The following is a 20740-nucleotide window of genomic DNA, read 5'->3' on the forward strand; positions in this document are numbered from 1 at the left end:
TAGTGTTTTGAGTCAAAGTTAAGTTAGAATTCGTCCACAATCACCCTTAGCCTTCTGTTTTGAGTCAATTTGTTTGTTTTGTGTTGTTTTGAGTCATTCTAGTTTCTTTTGAGTCTTTATAGTCTAGTTTTCTGTTTTTGAGTCTAGTTTAGTGTAATTAAGTCTAATTTGAGTAGATTAGCAATCCCTCCTAATCCCCGACCTAGAACGATCCCTACTTATCTATACTAAAATTGTCAAAAAGAGGGTTTAATTTGTGTGTTATTTTATATCGCATCAGCCGCAGTCGCAAGGTTAAGAAGTTAGCAGCGTGCTCAACGCAACATCAACACATTTTACTCCTTAGTCAAGCTCGACCAACGAGTTAGCACACCCCGCACACAACCAAAAGACGTAGTTAGCTTATTAATTACTCGGCCTGCGTGCCACGTAGGCTTTGTAGTTTTTAGGGTCAACAATAGCATAGCTTAGAGTATGCTAGATACTTTCATTAATCTAGCGAGAGTGTCGAGATCACATATACCAGCTACGAATGTGCCTGCAAAGATGGTTGTACCAAATGTACGATAGACATTCCTCTTGGAGGCCCAAGATACCAATTTGGTTGATCCACGTATTTTGACGGCTAGCCAATCTTTTTTCCCTACCTAAAAATGTGGCAGACCTCTTGGTTCAAAGGATTCACAACCCTGAAAGAAGAAAGCCACGACATAGGCTGTTAAGCCTACCATGAATCTGACCATCACCTACTCATTTTATCCAATGCATGAAGAAATGCTAGATTATGGAAACGTCCAGGAAGAAACAAATCTAACTCTCGAAAATCGAGAGATTTCAGTCTGCTATGCTAGCTTGGATGATGTTTAATGTAGAAATAAGGTGATAATCGATGATGCAATAGCTATTGATATCATGTTGAGCAATGACATTAAACCTCATTCTGTTAATGAATGACAACATAGAACTAATTGATCAAACTGGAAACAAGTTATCTAAGTAGAACTTGATTTGCTTGCGAAGCGTAAGATGTTTGGGCCTGTAGCTCATACTCCTCTACATGTAAAGCCCGTCCGCTACAAATGGATTTTCATTTGGAAACGTAATGAGAAGAACAAAATAGTGCATTACAAAGATTGTCTTGTTGCACAAGGCTTCTCACAACACCCTGGGATTGACTATGACAAAACTTATTCACCCGCTATGGATGTGATTACTTTTTGCTACCTTATCAATTTGGTAGTTTTTGAAAAAGTGAGTATTTGTGTATCTCTATGGGGAACTTGATATGGAAATCTATATGAAAATTCTCAAATGACTTACATTGACTAGTTCAAATAGTTCTAGATCATGGAACACGCTCTCCATTTGGCTGAAGTGTTCACTCTATAAATTGAAGCAATTCGGGCAGATATGGTATAACCGTCTGAGTGAGTATTTGACAAGTCAAAGATATGTGAACCATGAACTATGCCCATGCATGTTCATTAAGCAGTCACATTCATTAATAATTGAAGTATGAATCGAATGATCTTCGGCTCTGAAAACTCCGAGACCAGGTTGCGTCTTTTGCGATTGTTGCAATTTATGTTGACGACATAAATCTCATTGTAATTCTTGAAGACCTTGAGAAATCTGTCACGCACCTGATGCGAGAATTACTTGACACTCAAATTAAACCCTCGTTTGACAATTGTAGTAGAATGGATAAGTGAGGGATCGTTCTAGACCGGGGATTAGGAGGGCTTGCTAAAACCTTCTAAATTGACTTAAAAACATAAAAACACAATATAAAACACTATTTAATGCTCGAAGAAAGCAAAACTAAAAATAAGAAAGATTAAGACTAAGACTTCAACGAAATAGGGGGGAATTGGATTTGGACGAATTTAAACTAAAACGTAAAAACAATATAAAACGTTAAACTAGACTCAAAGAATGTGAAACTAAACGTTAAAACACTAAGACAAACCAAAAGAATCAAAATGCTTTAAAAACACAAACTAAATTGATTTCTAACTATATTGCACATTAAAGCAAAAGGGGGATTGAGGTTTGATGAAAATTGAAATAACGAAACAAGAATGTAATTGATGAAATAAGATGGTTGGTGAATTAGCTAGAGGTTCTTTCTCCACACATGATATTTATGCATATGAATCAATTTCCAGTTATTCCTTCATTGAATTATGAACGACAATGCCCCAAATTAACCGTGACATCACTAGTTAACCCTCAGATTTTCCTTATATTATTGGATTGGATGACATCATTCGACAACCCAAAACATTCTCAAAAGTTCCCTACATGTCATCATAATAGAGATACAATCGAAGATCATTAAGAATAATGAAAACCATAAGCATTGACAAAGCACTTGCAACTATGACATCATGTTACTCATGCTAAGAATTAAACTTAACGCGATCATGACAAGCGACCTTCACTACTTTCAAGTATAAGTTAGTAACGATTATGTGAAACCTTCTTAAACTTTAGCCACATATTCATGCATGATAATTAAGTGTTGACCCTTAATCAACAAACACAAATAAGTTAATCATCAAATAGTTAAGCCAATTGCATTCACGAATCAAGAGTTCATAACCGGAATTCATCAATTCATATTACATAAATAATCATGGTATTGAAATCACCCCTAGCCAAAAAGGGTTTAGTTCCTCATAACTTTGAAATCAAAGAAACACCTAAACATTCCAACAACTCAAACTTGAATTGTATGAACGTTTAGGCACTCTTCTCTTCCATTCCTCATATTACAAAACAAAGAGAATTGAATTTAAACATTGAAATCAAAGAAATGCGTAAACATTCCAACAACTCAAACGTGAATTGTATGAACGTTTAGGCCCTCTTATCTTCCTCTTTATTGTGGCACAAGGACTAAGGGATTTTGTTGGTGTGTTGAATGGATTGGGGGATTATGGAAATGGAAGAAATGGAGGAGAAATGGAAGGGAAATGGAGAGAAACTCAAGGCTAGGGAGAAGATGGAAGTGTTTGTGGTGTGTTGTGTATGAAATGAGATGATGAATGAATGAATGAATGCAAGGGTATTTATAGGAGTAGTGGAGGGAACATATAGGGAGAGAATGGATGGGAGAGCATGTGAATGATAGCTAGGAGAATGATTAAAGGGGTGTGAATGGTTGGAAATGCTTGTGGGTGAATTGGTGGTGCAATGATGAAAGAATAAGTGCATGTGTGTGTTTTGTGTTGGAATGAATGTGGATGCATAATGAAAAGTTAATAAATAATGCATGTAGGGTTAGGAAATAAAATCATAACTTAAAGGGGGGATGATTAAAGGATGTGGCTAGGTTGGAAAGGTGTGGAAGATGGATGGAATTAGGGGGAATGCATGGCAATGATGGGGAGTTCTTTGGTGATGAATGCAATGATGAAGAGTGAATAAATAATGCATGTAGGGTTAGCTAGGTTGGCTTTGTTTGGGTGCATGTGAGTGCATGTGTGTGTGAATGGGTGTTTCTTGATGGTTTTGGGGTTGTGATGCATGTGAATGCATGTGGCTAAGGCTTGTTGATTGGGCTAGAGGTTTTGCATGGCTCAAAGGATTGTTTGATTGGGCTAGGCCCTTTGTTTTATGTCCAAAGTGCATACAAGGCTTTCAAATTCGTCCAACACTTTGGCTCCAAAAATATGCTATCCATTCCAAGCCCAATTTTGCTCCAAAATGCTCCAAAATGCATCTTTTTGCTTCCTTAGCCATATGAACCTAAAAACACACGAAAATGGCTTAAACTACTAAAACAACTATGAATTAACAACATAGATGCACGAAAACAAGCTAAGTAAGTCGCCTAAATATGCTCCTATCAAATTCCCCCACACTTATCTTTTGCTAGTCCTCGAGCAAAACAAAATAATAACAAACAAACAAAACGACACTAAACAAGTAAAACACAACCTAAACCTTCCAACAACCGTCTTAGGGATTTCCAATGCACATGACATGTTAAAAATCATCATTCCCACAGATTTTAGTCATCTTCACACTTAAGTACATTCTTAATCATAGTCACCACATACTATTTCACAATTAAGCATTTAAAACCATGTTTTGAATGTAGTAACATGCCTTAGAGAATTTGCTCAATTCCTTACAAGATATGCACTCGATTTTCACTCAGATTTTCTAACTACACACCCTAATCTAGTCATATGTGAGAAGATTGATGTAAACATGAAAACGAACACTCACATATATGTATCACAAAGAACGCAATTTCTGGAGTTAATAAGCATGTTTAGATATGATCTCATGAATGGAATGCTACTACTTAGACGCGAGAACCAGTGACACCATATGCTCATACCAAATTCAAACTCCACAATTGAAATGCACAACACTCAAGATAGAAGTCAAGGGTTGTAACGGGGCTTGGGATATTGGCTCACAAGGAAAGGTAGGGATAAACAAAAGTTCTTTAAACAATAGCAAGCAAAGTAATGAAATTAAGGCTTAGAATTCACTTGGCATGCAGAAATCAACTTTTAGACATAAGGGGGAGATTCAACAACTCTTAGGGCCTAATTTATTGTTTTGGGCCCTTACTTCAACCAACAATACTTTTCAACTCTTTTTTTTTTTTTTTTTTTTTTCTTTCTTTCTTTTTGGCCGTGCCTATGGCACATCAACTCACATAAACACTCTTTCCCCCACACTTATTTTCTGCAATACCTTAATCAAAAGGAATTCATTGCTTACTATGCTTCAAGAACAAGGGTAAGGACGGTCATATTCTAGGTTAGGTGAGGATAAAGTGGGTTAACAAAGAACATGGGCTAACATGGCTCAACGGGGGTAAAACTTACAACATATACGAAATATGGGAAGTGAGGCTAATAGGCTATGGTGGCAACTACACAACTTCATCTTGATATATGTTATGCAAATCAATAACATGCTTTGAATGAAATGGGCATGAGTTCTAGCATTTGGAACTATATGATGAAACGCCTTCTAAGTAGTAACCAAGCAAAGAATAATGAGATCATGCAACAACTTTGGAAAACAAGAAATCACAGATTATACTCTCCAAAGAACGTTATAGGCTCAAGTCTCTCAGGGTTGTAGCGTTTGTTTGAGTTCCTTCCTTCAAGCATGTTACATAACTAATTTTTTTCTTTTATGATTGCATGTGAAGTCATACATTATAACCATAACCAAGCATATACCAAGAGTAAATCAAACTTTTCTCCATGCTTATAACTCTTTTTAACAGTCATGCAATTAGAAACCAAATCCTTATCATTGTGTTGGAAGGTGACCTACAGCACAAAAATGACTCAAAACACTCTTTTTAGGCTTTTCAAAACATGTTTTTCAAATTTTTATGTGATTTTCGAATTTTTAAGTCAAAACACACTAAACACACTTAAAAACAGCAAGAAACAACATTTGAAGTTATGGTGGATAAAACCCTACGAATTTGCATCAAAACACTTTAGAAACTCCCCCACACTTAAATCAAACATTGTCCTCAATGTTAAAAACCACACTAAACACAAGCAAACATATAAACAGCAATTAAACATACTAAACATGGCAGAATGTATCTAACAAAGAGAAGAGTTTAGAGATGCAAATCTGGTTATGGAGTTTTCGTTCCATCTTCTCCTTGGTGATTGCAGTGAGGCTTCATCTTGAGTTTCCACAGGCTTACTCTTGAACTGCGCTGCTCCCATCGTTGATTTTCCTTTGTGCTACTCTTGAACTGGGCAGCAGGCTTCCTTTGGTCTCCCCCGAAGGTCTAAGCCTCCTCCTCTTATCTGTTTCTTTGTTCAATCTCTCCAATTCGTATTGAAGAGGGTTAGAGGATAGCTCAGCAAAGCTAGGTAAGCAACCAGGGAATAGAGTCCAGATAGACTCCAAGTGCCGGCTGATTGCTTCTTTCACTTTGCCATGCAAGTAATATCAAGGACAAAGGAAAAGACAGGGAAAGAGCATGATATGAGATACCTTTGCTTTCGCCCTTGATGATATGAGATACCTTTGCTTTTGAAGAGGCAGCGAATGAATCCACATGTTTCGATCCACCGTTTCCTCTTCCTCATTCGTACTGCAGGCATTTGGTATCTTCTTTGGGGGATACATCCATGTTTGAAAGTGTGATCTCAAGAGATAGAGAAATCTGAGCATGTTTGAGAGGGTTGGTTGCAGCTTACATTTTCGGCTGAGAAGGAAAATTATGCATTTGTGGGTGTATGCCTTGCCATGAAGGTTGATGTATATAGGAATTGTAATGGCAAATGGCAGTGCGGATGCGGCAATGTCCTCCACGCGTCTTCTGAAAAGCTGGGAGCTTTTGACAAAGTGGCACGCGTCTTCTGAAAAGCCGGAAGCTTTTGACAAAGTTGCACTCGCTTTCTGGAAAGCCGGGAGCTTTCGGCTTTGTCACCCACGTTTGTCGGCTAAAGTGTGCAGCTGATTTCTCGCCTTCCACGTGTCTTCTGAAAAGCTGGGAGCTTTTGACAAATTTGCACACGCTTTCTGAAAAGCTTGGATTGCGTCTGAAGAGTTGGCGATCTTTACGCTAGAAAATCCGGTTTTTGAAGAGCGGTGTCTCTTCAATGCTGAATTGGTGATTGTGTCGCCTATCCTTTAATAGAGGTGATCGATCACCTCTATCTGCACACTTTGAAGACTTCCCAAAAATCATCTTCGGCTCGTCGAGATTTCCCTCCATCCAACCCTTCGCTTTTAACTTCGTGAACAATGGCTAGCTCATCCAACCCATCGAACCTTTGCTTAGATTTGAGTCTAAGCAGTGATCCGGTCGCGCCTCGTCAGGGTAAGGTATGGTGCCTGATAGGAGCATATTCATGCGACTTAATTAGCTTGTTCTCGTGCATTTACGTTATGTTTACTTAGTTGTTTTAGTGTTTAAGGCCACTTTTGTGTATTTTCAGATTATAAGGCCAAAGTGTGCAAGAAGATGCAAATTGGAGCCTTTTGGAGCGAAAGAGGAATGAATGAGTTGAAGACTTGAAGAAACGACGAATTCCTACTCCAACGATGAATTCTTACCAAAACGAGGAATCCTACTCAAACAAGGCTTCCTATTTTAGGAAAGTTGACCCTAAGTTTCCTGTTTTGGTAACCTTTCCTAATCTTAAACGTCCGCATTTTCTAGCCACTCTGAAGTCCTTGTGGGCGCTTTAGGACGCAAAACGAAGGCCCTAGGGCCCTTAACACCCAATGCCGTGGGCTTTAGCCCAAGTCCTTTCCCTTGCCATGCAAGGGGGGGCATTTTAGGCCCAAATCCATGCATTAAGCCCTTCACCCTAATTGGCCCAAATCCATGCATTAAGCCCTTCACCCTAATTCTTCCTCCTAATTAGTGCATCCCACCATTCCATTCACACTTAAATGCCCATTATCCCATTTTTTTAGCTTTTAATTCCACACCATCCCATTATCCTTTACATCCACTAAACCATGCATCCACATTCACCTAAATAAACCCTAAATTACATCCACTAAACCATCCATCCACCATAATTCCCACCATCCACACCTTTTCCCATCCACCAAATACCTTAAACAAACATCCATTAACACCCATTCTCTTCCTATAAATACCCATTCATTCCATTCACCAAATCATCTCATTTTCCATTGCAATACACAAACACTTCTCCTTCCATTTCATACAATCACACAACCTATCCTTAAACCTTGTGCTACAACAACGAGGAAGAGAAGAGTGCCTAAACGTTCATACAATTCAAGTTTGAGTTGTTGGAATGTTTAGGTGTTTCTTTGATTTCAAAGTTTCATTTTAATTCTCTTTGTTTTGTACATATAAGGAATGGAAGAGAAGAGTGCTTAAACGTTCATACAATTCAAGTTTTGAGTTGTTGGAATGTTTAGGTGTTTCTTTGATTTCAAAGGTATGAGGAACTAAACCCCCTTTAGCTAGGGGGTGATTCGAAACTATGTTTATATTTGCAATATGAATTGATTAACTTTCGTTGGAATTTCATAAGTTGTGGATTCAATTTGTTTAACCGTTTGATTGATAACTTATTTATGAATGTTTATTAAGAATGCGCGCTTAATTTTCATGCATAAATATGACGCTAGAATATAAGTGATTTTCACCTAATCGTTATGAACTTATATTCACAAGTAGTGGAGGTTGCTTATAAACAATCGTGTTAAATGAATTCTTGGCACGAGTTTCATGCTCATCATAGTAACGAATGCCTCGTCAACACTTATAGTTTTCATAATACTTAATGATCTTTGATTGTATCTTTATTGTGCTGTTCACGTAAAGGACTTTTGGAGAATGTTGTGAATTGCGTTGCGCAAACCCATCCAATTCATTAACTTAAGGAAAACTTGACGGTTAATTTAAGCGGACCTAATTAATCCGGAGTGTTGAGTTTCATAATTTATCGAAAGACCAATTGAGAATCAATCTTGTATGCAAGTATAACATGTGTGGAGAAGAACCCCTTAGCTAGCCTTCATTCCATTCATTCCATCACAAATTCATATTTACATTCCGCTTAGTTTGTTACTTTGTTTTGTTATTTCAATTTTCGTCAAATCAAAACCTTTTTCCCCCCCTTTTACTTTCTTGTTCTTTAGTGCTTAGAATCTGTTTAGTTTATGTTTTAAAGTATTTTGAATCAAGCCATAATCTTAAATTCGTCCAAAATTAGTTTTGAGTCTTTTGGTTTGTCTTAATGTTTTAAATTTTAGTTTTGCATTCTTTGAGTCTAGTTTAGTGTTTTATATTGTTTTTACGTTCTTAAGTCAATTTAGAAGGTTTTAGCAAGCCCTCCTAATCCCCGGTCTAGAACGATCCCTCACTTATCCATTCTACTACAATTGTCAAACGAGGGTTTAATTTGAGTGTCAAGTAATTCTCACATCAAATTTTGGCGCCGTTGCCGGGGATTAGCAACTTTGCTAATCCCTTGGATTGTTTTATTTTCGTTTGTTTTTATTTTTCCAGATTCTTAAATTTGTTTTGTTTCTTGTTTTAGGTACTAGTTCATGACTCGGAGTTCTCATCCGATTCGTGAACATATCCTGGAGTGATTGGGTTCTTCGTCCGGCTGCAAGACGTAAAAGAAAGCGCTACTTGGGAGACAACCCAATACAGTAAATAAAACTTTTGCTTGTTCATTGATTTTTTTCGATAAATTACAATTGTATCTAAACATGGCAGAAAGATGGAGCCTTTACAAAGGTTAAGTAAGTGAGGCCCCACTACGTGGCAACACTCTCGGAGCAAGAGGCATTTGAGCAGGAGGCATCGGAACAGGAGGTCTCGGAGCAGAAGGCATTGGAGCAAGAGGCATCGGAGCGGAAGGCATAGGAGCGGGAGGCACCGAAGATAGATCATTCAAGGCCCCAAACCTTGGTGGAACGCTGGATGACCCAGGAAAGAGGTGCCTCTGGAAGAAAGCTGCAAACCGTTGACGGTCATCAAGCTCATCAAGCTTCCTCTTCATGCCTGTTGAATAATTGTTGGCAAGCACGTGCAAACTTCGGTTCTCGTACTTAAGCTGTTTGATCTCCTGCTTAAGACTCTCCACCTCCGCCATCAAGGATTCAACCTGTCGGGAGCGAGCAAGAAGGCGTTGGCCCATGTTGGACACAGAGCCAGTGCACTGAACACTCAGAGCCAGGGATTCTTGAACGGCCAACTCATCGGACCGTCCTGAAAGCAGCTGACTGTCTTTGGGAGTGAGGAGGTTCCGAGCCACTATCGTAGCCGTTGTGGGATCCGTCATCACAGAGTCCTCATCTGTAAGAGGGCCATGGGAAGATAAGAAAGACGGGCACCATACCTTACCCTGACGAGAAGCGACCGGATCACTGCTTAGACTCAAATCTAAGCAAAGGTTCGATGGGTTGGATGAGCTAGCCATTGTTCACGAAGTTAAAAGAGAAGGGGTGGACGGAGTAGATTTTCAAAAGAGCCGGAGACGAGTTTCAAGAATGGAAAATCTTCAGAGTGTGTAAGTTGGCGGTGATCGATAGCTCTATAAAAATGCCAAGGCAACGCGTCCACCAATTCAAAAAGCCTCAGCTTTTCAGAAATCGCGTTCAACACGTGGAGGCCATCATCGCAACTACACGTCTTTAGCCGACAAGCGCAAAGTTCGGCGACGCTTTATCTGCTTTTCAGAAAACGCGTGCAGCTTTATCGAAGAGGCGTCTTCAAAGATCGAAGAGTCGTCACTATTCCAAAAAGCCGGATTTGCGAGATCAAAATGTTTGTCGACAATGGTAAAAGAACAGTATCACCACTTGCTATTGAATTCCCTATATATGTCGACCTTCATTTTTTTTGGCAAGACAGAACTGAAGAAAATGCCCAACTCTTTCTCACCTCTGAGGGTGCACTCCCAGCAAAGCCTTTCAAAATACTCCATTCTTTCTTCTTCCCCAAAGATGATACCAGATGCCTGGAGTACAGATGACACAGGAGGAAACAGCACCACAAATACATGTGCTGATTCATTCACCGCTTCTTCAAAAGCAAAGGTATCTCATATCATCAAGGGCAAAAGCAAAGGTATCTCATATCATGCTCTTTCCCTGTCTTTTCCTTTGTCCTTGATATTACTTGCATGGCAAAGTGAAAGAAGCAATCAGTCGGCACTTGGAGTCTATCTGGACTCTATTCCCTGGTTGCTTACCTAGCTTTGCTGAGCTATCCTCTAACCCTCTTCAATACGAATTGGAGAGATTGAACAAAGAAACAGATAAAAGGAGGAAGCTCAGACCTTCGGGGGAGACCAAAGGAAGCCTGCTACCCAGTTCAAGAGTAGCACAAAGGAAAATCAACGATGGGAGCAGCGCATTTCAAGAGTAAGCCTGTGGAATCACTCAAGATGAAGCCTCACTGCAATCACCAAGGAGAAGATGGAATTTACACTCCATAACCAGATTTGCATCTCTAAAACTCTTCTCTTTGTTAGATACATTCTGCCATGTTTAGTATGTTTAGTATGTTTAGTTGTTGTTTTATATGTTTTCTTTTGTTTGGTGTGTTTTAAGCTTAAAACATTGAGGACAATGTTTGATTTAAGTATGGGGGGGTAACTAAGTATGTTGATGCAAAATTGTTGGATTTTATCACCCATAACTTCAAGTGTTGTTCCTTGCTGTTTTAAAATGTTTTTAAACTGTTTTAGTGTGTGTTGACTTAAAAATCCGAAAATACCATAAAAATTTGAAAAATTGTTTTGAAAAACCCAAAAAGAGTTGTTTTTGTGTGTTTGTGTCGTAGGTCACCTTCCAACACAATGATGAGGATTTGGTTTTTAATTGCATGATGGTTAAAGAAAGTTACAAACATGGATGGACGTTTGATATACTCTTTGGTTTATGCTTGGTTGTCGTTATAGTTTACAAATTCACATGTAATCACAAATAATAAAAATTAAGTTTTTGTAACATGCTTGAAGGAAGGAACTCAAACAAACGCTACATCCCTGTGAGACTTGAGCCTAAAAGTTATTTGGAGAGTAATAATCTGTGCGTCATTGTTTTCTAAAGTCGTTGCATGATCTCATTATTCTTTGTTTGGTTACTACTTAGAAGGCGTTTCATCACTTAGTTCCAAATGCTAGAACTCATGCCCATTTCATTCAAAGCATGTCATTGATTTGCATACCACATATTCAAGATGAAGTTGTGTAGTGACTACCATCAAAGCCAAACAGCCATGTGCCCTTCACTCATTTTGTGTTTAAGTTTAACCCCATTGAGCCGTGTTAGCCCATATTCTTTGTTAACCCGCATTATCCTCACCTAGCCTAGATTAGGACCATCCTTACCCTTGTTCTTGAAGCATAGTAAGCAAGGAATTCCTTTTGATTAATGTGTTGCAGGAAATAAGTGTGGGGGAATTTTTATTGATGTGAGTTGATGTGCCATAGGCACGGCTAGAAAAAGAAAAAAAAAAAAAAAAAAAAAAAAGAGTTCCAAAGTATTGTTTGTTGAAGTAAGGGCCCAAAACAATGAATTAGGCCCTACGAGTTGTTTGAATCTCCCCTAATTGTTTAAAAGTTGATTTCTGCATTCTAAGGGAATTCTAGGTCTTAATTTCATTACTTTACTTATTATTGCTGAAAGAACTTTTGTTTATCCCTACCTTTCCTTGTTAGCCAACACCCCAAGCCCCGTTACAACCCTCTACTTCTATCTTGAGTGTTGTGCATTTCAATTGTGGAGTTTGAATTTGGTATGAGCATATGGTGTCACTGGTTCTCGCATCTAAGTAGTAGCATTCCATTCATGAGATCATATCTAAACACATTTAATTACTCCAGAAATTGCGTTCTTTGTTATAACGTATGTGAGTACTAGTCTTTCATGTTTACATCAATCTGCTCACATATAACTAGTGTAGGGTGTGTAGTCAGAAAATCTGAGTGAAAATTGAGTGCATAACTAGTGAGGAATTGAGGGAATTCTCTAAGGCATGTTACTACATTCAAAATGTGTTTTAATTGATTAAATGCGAACTAGTGAATGGTGACTATGAGTAAGTATGTGCTTGAGGGGAAAGAAGACTAAAAGCTATGTGTGTGATGATCTTAGACATGTCATGTTTCATTGGAAATCCCTGAGGAAAACGTTGGAAGGTTTAGGTTATGTTTTGTTTGTTTTGTGGCGTTTTGTTTACTTTAGTTGTTTTGTTTTGCTCGAGGACTAGCAAAAGTTAAGTGTGGGGGAATTTGATAGGAGCATATTCATGCGACTTAATTAGCTTGTTCTCGTGCATTTACGTTATGTTTACTTAGTTGTTTTAGTGTTTAAGGCCACTTTTGTGTATTTTCAGATTATAAGGCCAAAGTGTGCAAGAAGATGCAAATTGGAGCCTTTTGGAGCGAAAGAGGAATGAATGAGTTGAAGACTTGAAGAAACGACGAATTCCTACTCCAACGATGAATTCTTACCAAAACGAGGAATCCTACTCAAACAAGGCTTCCTATTTTAGGAAAGTTGACCCTAAGTTTCCTGTTTTGGTAACCTTTCCTAATCTTAAACGTCCGCATTTTCTAGCCACTCTGAAGTCCTTGTAGGCGCTTTAGGACGCAAAACGAAGGCCCTAGGGCCCTTAACACCCAATGCCGTGGGCTTTAGCCCAAGTCCTTTCCCTTGCCATGCAAGGGGGGGCATTTTAGGCCCAAATCCATGCATTAAGCCCTTCACCCTAATTGGCCCAAATCCATGCATTAAGCCCTTCACCCTAATTCTTCCTCCTAATTAGTGCATCCCACCATTCCATTCACACTTAAATGCCCATTATCCCATTTTTTTAGCTTTTAATTCCACACCATCCCATTATCCTTTACATCCACTAAACCATGCATCCACATTCACCTAAATAAACCCTCAATTACATCCACTAAACCATCCATCCACCATAATTCCCACCATCCACACCTTTTCCCATCCACCAAATACCTTAAACAAACATCCATTAACACCCATTCTCTTCCTATAAATACCCATTCATTCCATTCACCAAATCATCTCATTTTCCATTGCAATACACAAACACTTCTCCTTCCATTTCATACCATCACACAACCTATCCTTAAACCTTGTGCTACAACAACGAGGAAGAGAAGAGTGCCTAAACGTTCATACAATTCAAGTTTGAGTTGTTGGAATGTTTAGGTGTTTCTTTGATTTCAAAGTTTCATTTTAATTCTCTTTGTTTTGTACGTATAAGGAATGGAAGAGAAGAGTGCTTAAACGTTCATACAATTCAAGTTTTGAGTTGTTGGAATGTTTAGGTGTTTCTTTGATTTCAAAGGTATGAGGAACTAAACCCCCTTTAGCTAGGGGGTGATTCGAAACTATGTTTATATTTGCAATATGAATTGATTAACTTTCGTTGGAATTTCATAAGTTGTGGATTCAATTTGTTTAACCGTTTGATTGATAACTTATTTATGAATGTTTATTAAGAATGCGCGCTTAATTTTCATGCATAAATATGACGCTAGAATATAAGTGATTTTCACCTAATCGTTATGAACTTATATTCACAAGTAGTGGAGGTTGCTTATAAACAATCGTGTTAAATGAATTCTTGGCACGAGTTTCATGCTCATCATAGTAACGAATGCCTCGTCAACACTTATAGTTTTCATAATACTTAATGATCTTTGATTGTATCTTTATTGTGCTGTTCACATAAAGGACTTTTGGAGAATGTTGTGAATTGCGTTGCGCAAACCCATCCAATTCATTAACTTAAGGAAAACTTGACGGTTAATTTAAGCGGACCTAATTAATCCGGAGTGTTGAGTTTCATAATTTATCGAAAGACCAACTGAGAATCAATCTTGTATGCAAGTATAACATGTGTGGAGAAGAACCCCTTAGCTAGCCTTCATTCCATTCATTCCATCACAAATTCATATTTACATTCCGCTTAGTTTGTTACTTTGTTTTGTTATTTCAATTTTCGTCAAATCAAAACCTTTTTCCCCCCCTTTTACTTTCTTGTTCTTTAGTGCTTAGAATCTGTTTAGTTTATGTTTTAAAGTATTTTGAATCAAGCCATAATCTTAAATTCGTCCAAAATTAGTTTTGAGTCTTTTGGTTTGTCTTAATGTTTTAAATTTTAGTTTTGCATTCTTTGAGTCTAGTTTAGTGTTTTATATTGTTTTTACGTTCTTAAGTCAATTTAGAAGGTTTTAGCAAGCCCTCCTAATCCCCGGTCTAGAACGATCCCTCACTTATCCATTCTACTACAATTGTCAAACGAGGGTTTAATTTGAGTGTCAAGTAATTCTCACATCAGTGCCCGTCTTTCTTATCTTCCCATGGCCCTCTTACAGATGAGGACTCTGTGATGACGGATCCCACAACGGCTACGATAGTGGCTCGGAACCTCCTCACTCCCAAAGACAGTCAGCTGCTTTCAGGACGGTCCGATGAGTTGGCCGTTCAAGAATCCCTGGCTCTGAGTGTTCAGTGCGCTGGCTCTGTGTCCAACATGGGCCAACGCCTTCTTGCTCGCTCCCGTCAGGTTGAATCCTTGATGGCGGAGGTGGAGAGTCTTAAGCAGGAGATCAAACAGCTTAAGTACGAGAACCGAAGTTTGCACGTGCTTGCCAACAATTATTCAACAGGCATGAAGAGGAAGCTTGATGAGCTTGATGACCGTCAACGGTTTGCAGCTTTCTTCCAGAGGCACCTCTTTCCTGGGTCATCCAGCGTTCCACCAAGGTTTGGGGCCTTGAATGATCTATCTTCGGTGCCTCCCGCTCCTATGCCTCCTGCTCCGATGCCTCTTACTCCGATGCCTCCTGCTCCGATGCCTCTTGCTCCGATGCCTCCTGCTCCAATGCCTCTTGCTCCGATGCCTCCTGCTCCAATGCCTCCTGCTCCGATGCCTCCTGCTCCGATGCCTCTTGCTCCGAGAGTGTTGCCACGTAGTGGGGCCTCACGTACACAACCTTTGTAAAGGCTCCATCTTTCTGCCATGTTTAGATACAATTGTAATTTATCGAAAAAATCAATGAACAAGCAAAAGTTTTATTTACTGTATTGGGTTGCCTCCCAAGTAGCGCTTGCTTTAACGTCGTACAGCCGGACGATGCTCCCTTGAAGGTTTATGGAACCCCACGGCATGGAGGGGTGCAACTACAATCTGTCTGACGAACCACTTCATGCTTTGGGTCCTTGAATGGAGTGGAATAATGATCCTTTCTTATTGTCGTGTTTTGCTTTTCTACATCAACACGAATTCTCCCACGACGTTGAATTCGATTAGGTACCTGCACCACACGAGGTAACAACCTATTAGTTGAAATGGGAATCGAATTTGGAATAGGTGGCTTACCTTTGTACGGCAAAGAAGTGGTAGCACAATGGACGGATGCACAAGGGTTGTTCATAGCCAATTGTGGTGTTTTCAAGGTTGGAGCCGTGCATTCCTTGTGCTCTACTCCAAGTTCCTTCTCGGTGGTAGTTCGAGAAACATCCTTCTTGATCTTTGTTGAATACTCCGTCCCTATGTGTTCAATTACATTAATGGCACAACAAGAACGAACATCATTAGTATCATCAATCGATTCAGGAATCTTAAAGTTAATCATATCACCACCAAAGGTCATAGTGACTGCTCCCTTGGCCACATCAATCTTGGTTTGAGCTGTTTTCATGAAAGGTCGTCCAAGTAAGAGTGGTGATGATGGAGAGTGTACCGAATCTTCCATGTCTAGGACGTAGAAATCAGCCGGAAAAATAAAATGGTTCACCTGCACAAGCACATCTTCCAAAACTCCTTTTGGATACGCGTTAGAACGATCGGCCAATTGTATAATTACACCATCTTGTTTTAATTCACCCAAATTCATAGATGCATAAATAGAATAAGGCATGACATTTATGGATGCACCTAAATCAAGCATGGCATGTTCAAAACGATTATGTCCAATCACACAAGGAATCGTGAAACTACCGGTGTCTTTGCACTTGGTAGGCAGTTTACGTTGCAAAACAGCGGACACATTCTCGCTTACCTTCACTACCTCTTTGTTTGCCCTTCTTCTCTTTGTATTGCATAGGTCCTTGAGGAATTTAGCATACTTTGGAACCTGTTTGATTGCATCAAGAAGCGGTATGTTCACTTGCACCTTCCGGAACGTTTCAAGAATGTCCTTCTCGCTTTCTTCCTTTTTTTCTTGCATGAACCTGCGAGGAAAAGGTACATTGGGCAGATTAGGACGTGAAGTACATGAATTTGAACTTAAATTACCTGATTTGGCCGAGTTAGGGTGATTGAGGGCCTGCGGCATTGGGTTTTTCACTCTTTCCGTGGGTGAGCTAGACACTTCCTCAGGTTGTGTCGTCTCTTCATCTACTTTCTGGGCAGATTTGGGATTGTTTGGCTCGGTCCTAACTTCTTTTCCACCCCTTATGGTGATGGCCTTGGCGGATTCGAATCCTCCCTTTGGATTGACTGTGGTTGAGCTAGGAAGCTTTCCTTGCTCTCTAATCTGTCCAAGGAACTCAGAAATCTGTCCTATTTGTTTCTTCATATCCATCATCTCCTTCTCGTTATTTTCTATCCGGTTGTTTTGATTTTGCAACCCCTGCGAAATAGAGGTTAGTAATTGCATAGCTTGATCACTTTCCAAGGACGTACCTGAATGAGATGATGCCGAAGGTTGTTGGGGTTGTTGGGGTGCATACGGCTTGGAATAAAAACCAGGGGGGTTTGTCCTAAATCCTCCTTGTTGGGCAGCTTGTTGTGGCTCCCTCCATTTGAAGTTTGGATGGTCCCTCCATCCGGCATTGTAAGTGTTCGAGTATGGGTTGTTTTGATTTTGTCCTTGGAAACTAATTGCATTGGCAGATTCCCACCCACCATTCTCGATTAGTTGAGGGCACTTGTCGGATGGATGCCCTTGAATTGAGCACACGCCACAAACTTGGTGTTCTTGTGCTTTTGGACCAATCACAACCTGAGAAACAAGAGAAGTAAGATTAGCAAGTTGTGATTGAATTTCAGAAATAGCACTCACCTCATTTACACTTTGTTGCCGTGGGGCTTCCCTTTGGCCCACTCCTTCATATTGTTGAGCGTTGAGCGCTCGGTTGGCTATGAGAATCTTTGCATCCCTTGGTGTTTTGTCCACTAATGCTCCTCCCGCTGATGCATCAAGCATTTGACGTTCGATAGGAAGGAGGCCCTCATAGAAATATTGAAGGAGAAGTTCCTCCTTCATTTGATGTTGAGGACATGAAGCTACAAGGCCCTTGAAGCGCTCATAATAAGTCGGGAATGTCTCACCATGATTCTGTTGAATACCACTAATTTTCTTCCGTAGGAGAATCACTCTCGAAGTAGGGAAGAATTTCTCCAAGAAAGCACGCTTCATACTCTCCCACGAAGTCACAGTTCCCGGGGCTAGTTCGTAGAGCCAATCTTTGGCCTTGTCCATAAGTGAAAATGGAAAGGCCTTCATCTTCAATATACTCCCATCCACAGTGACGGGGGTCATGCTCGAACAAACCACCTCGAACTCCTTCAAGTGTTTGTTGGGGTCTTCCATAGACAAGCCATGGAACTTCGGAATATGGTGTAACAAACTGGATTTGAGTTCAAACACCTCAGTCTTCCCTTCTGCAGCCGTGGGGTATTGGATACAAAGAGGCAATGCATTATCCAAACCCGAGGCCGAAAGCTCCTTGATGGTTCTATTATCTGCTGCCATGGCTTGTTCTTCTTCAAAAATCTGATCCGTGGGCTTTTCTTCTACACCTACTTCGTCTTCTTCAAGCCCAGGTTGTGGTGGAGGTTGTGGTGGCTCATGTTGACTCCTCGTTCTCCTCAAAGTGCGTTCAAAATCACCGTCAAAGTCGGAGATGTTCTCTATAATAGGCCGAGAGCTACGAGTCATACACAGTACCTGAAAAACAAGAAAACAAACAAACTAAGAATCTGAAATAAGAATGCAAGAAAAACAAAAAAATAAAAATAAAAATAAAGACAAGGGATTAGCAAAGTTGCTAATCCCCGGCAACGGCGCCAAAATTTGATGCGAGAATTACTTGACACTCAAATTAAACCCTCGTTTGACAATTGTAGTAGAATGGATAAGTGAGGGATCGTTCTAGACCGGGGATTAGGAGGGCTTGCTAAAACCTTCTAAATTGACTTAAAAACATAAAAACACAATATAAAACACTATTTAATGCTCGAAGAAAGCAAAACTAAAAATAAGAAAGATTAAGACTAAGACTTCAACGAAATAGGGGGGAATTGGATTTGGACGAATTTAAACTAAAACGTAAAAACAATATAAAACGTTAAACTAGACTCAAAGAATGTGAAACTAAACGTTAAAACACTAAGACAAACCAAAAGAATCAAAATGCTTTAAAAACACAAACTAAATTGATTTCTAACTATATTGCACATTAAAGCAAAAGGGGGATTGAGGTTTGATGAAAATTGAAATAACGAAACAAGAATGTAATTGATGAAATAAGATGGTTGGTGAATTAGCTAGAGGTTCTTTCTCCACACATGATATTTATGCATATGAATCAATTTCCAGTTATTCCTTCATTGAATTATGAACGACAATGCCCCAAATTAACCGTGACATCACTAGTTAACCCTCAGATTTTCCTTATATTATTGGATTGGATGACATCATTCGACAACCCAAAACATTCTCAAAAGTTCCCTACATGTCATCATAATAGAGATACAATCGAAGATCATTAAGAATAATGAAAACCATAAGCATTGACAAAGCACTTGCAACTATGACATCATGTTACTCATGCTAAGAATTAAACTTAACGCGATCAGGACAAGCGACCTTCACTACTTTCAAGTATAAGTTAGTAACGATTATGTGAAACCTTCTTAAACTTTAGCCACATATTCATGCATGATAATTAAGTGTCGACCCTTAATCAACAAACACAAATAAGTTAATCATCAAATAGTTAAGCCAATTGCATTCACGAATCAAGAGTTCATAACCGGAATTCATCAATTCATATTACATAAATAATCATGGTATTGAAATCACCCCTAGCCAAAAAGGGTTTAGTTCCTCATAACTTTGAAATCAAAGAAACACCTAAACATTCCAACAACTCAAACTTGAATTGTATGAACGTTTAGGCACTCTTCTCTTCCATTCCTCATATTACAAAACAAAGAGAATTGAATTTAAACATTGAAATCAAAGAAATGCGTAAACATTCCAACAACTCAAACGTGAATTGTATGAACGTTTAGGCCCTCTTATCTTCCTCTTTATTGTGGCACAAGGACTAAGGGATTTTGTTGGTGTGTTGAATGGATTGGGGGATTATGGAAATGGAAGAAATGGAGGAGAAATGGAAGGGAAATGGAGAGAAACTCAAGGCTAGGGAGAAGATGGAAGTGTTTGTGGTGTGTTGTGTATGAAATGAGATGATGAATGAATGAATGAATGCAAGGGTATTTATAGGAGTAGTGGAGGGAACATATAGGGAGAGAATGGATGGGAGAGCATGTGAATGATAGCTAGGAGAATGATTAAAGGGGTGTGAATGGTTGGAAATGCATGTGGGTGAATTGGTGGTGCAATGATGAAAGAATAAGTGCATGTGTGTGTTTTGTGTTGGAATGAATGTGGATGCATGATGAAAAGTTAATAAATAATGCATGTAGGGTTAGGAAATAAAATCATAACTTAAAGGGGGGATGATTAAAGGATGTGGCTAGGTTGGAAAGGTGTGGAAGATGGATGGAATTAGGGGGAATGCATGGCAATGATGGGGAGTTCTTTGGTGATGAATGCAATGATGAAGAGTGAATAAATAATGCATGTAGGGTTAGCTAGGTTGGCTTTGTTTGGGTGCATGTGAGTTAAAGAGGGAGAATGTGGTGAAATGATGAAGTAGGAAGGTGGAAATGCATGTGAATGCATGTGAGTGCATGTGTGTGTGAATGGGTGTTTCTTGATGGTTTTGGGGTTGTGATGCATGTGAATGCATGTGGCTAAGGCTTGTTGATTGGGCTAGAGGTTTTGCATGGCTCAAAGGATTGTTTGATTGGGCTAGGCCCTTTGTTTTATGTCCAAAGTGCATACAAGGCTTTCAAATTCGTCCAACACTTTGGCTCCAAAAATATGCTATCCATTCCAAGCCCAATTTTGCTCCAAAATGCTCCAAAATGCATCTTTTTGCT

The sequence above is a fragment of a genome, unplaced genomic scaffold (genome assembly GCF_019419815.1).
Source record: "Pyrus x bretschneideri cultivar Hongxiangsu unplaced genomic scaffold, Pyrus_bretschneideri_v1 Contig2, whole genome shotgun sequence".
Lineage (NCBI taxonomy): Eukaryota > Viridiplantae > Streptophyta > Magnoliopsida > Rosales > Rosaceae > Pyrus > Pyrus x bretschneideri.